The sequence below is a fragment of the Mastomys coucha genome, unplaced genomic scaffold, assembly GCF_008632895.1.
Source record: "Mastomys coucha isolate ucsf_1 unplaced genomic scaffold, UCSF_Mcou_1 pScaffold22, whole genome shotgun sequence".
NCBI classification, from domain to species: domain Eukaryota; kingdom Metazoa; phylum Chordata; class Mammalia; order Rodentia; family Muridae; genus Mastomys; species Mastomys coucha.
Genome location: NW_022196905.1, coordinates 66,356,764 through 66,357,336, shown reverse-complemented (window position 1 = coordinate 66,357,336; position 573 = coordinate 66,356,764). Strand labels below are relative to the sequence as shown.

The 573-nt window shown below is 39.8% G+C and overlaps 1 protein-coding gene across 15 annotated transcripts in view; it reads right to left on the bottom strand.

The window, feature by feature from the left end:
- The window catches only part of Dcun1d4 (defective in cullin neddylation 1 domain containing 4), an 86,647-nt gene that overhangs the window by 16,183 nt on the left and 69,891 nt on the right, over positions 1 to 573 (bottom strand). The window lies entirely within an intron of this gene.

The following is a 573-nucleotide window of genomic DNA, read 5'->3' as shown; positions in this document are numbered from 1 at the left end:
GATCATGTACTAATCCTAGAAACTAGTAGCAGACTCTACATCCTACATATAGTTACATAAATAGTGCTCCATCAGGTACCACGTGAGACTCTCACCCCTCCATCCCTAGCTTCAGTTGTCCTATGTATAGTTAAACAAATATCGCTCCATCAGCTACCACATGGGACTCTTACCCCTCATCCCTAGCTTCAGCTAATTCCCTGACTCTGTAAGGCTGAGGTTTCAGAATGACATGAATCACAACTCCTCATAGCACTGCTGACTGATACTCTGCTGCAGACTATAATTCATCATGGAATACATTTTTGGTGCTAAAACTGAGTCAAAGAGTGAAGAATAAAAAAGGTCAGCACAGAAAAGGGAAGAGTCATTCCTCACTCTACAGGGAATAAGAAAGAAAGAGAAAGAAAGAAAGAAAGAAAGAAAGAAAGAAAGAAAGAAAGAAAGAGAGGGAGGAAGAAAGAAAAGAAAGAAAGAAAGAAAGAAAGGGGAGAGGGAGGGAGGGAGGAAGGAAGGAAGGAAGAAAGAAAGAGAGAAAGAAAGAAAGAAAGAAAGAAAGAAAGAAAGAAAGAA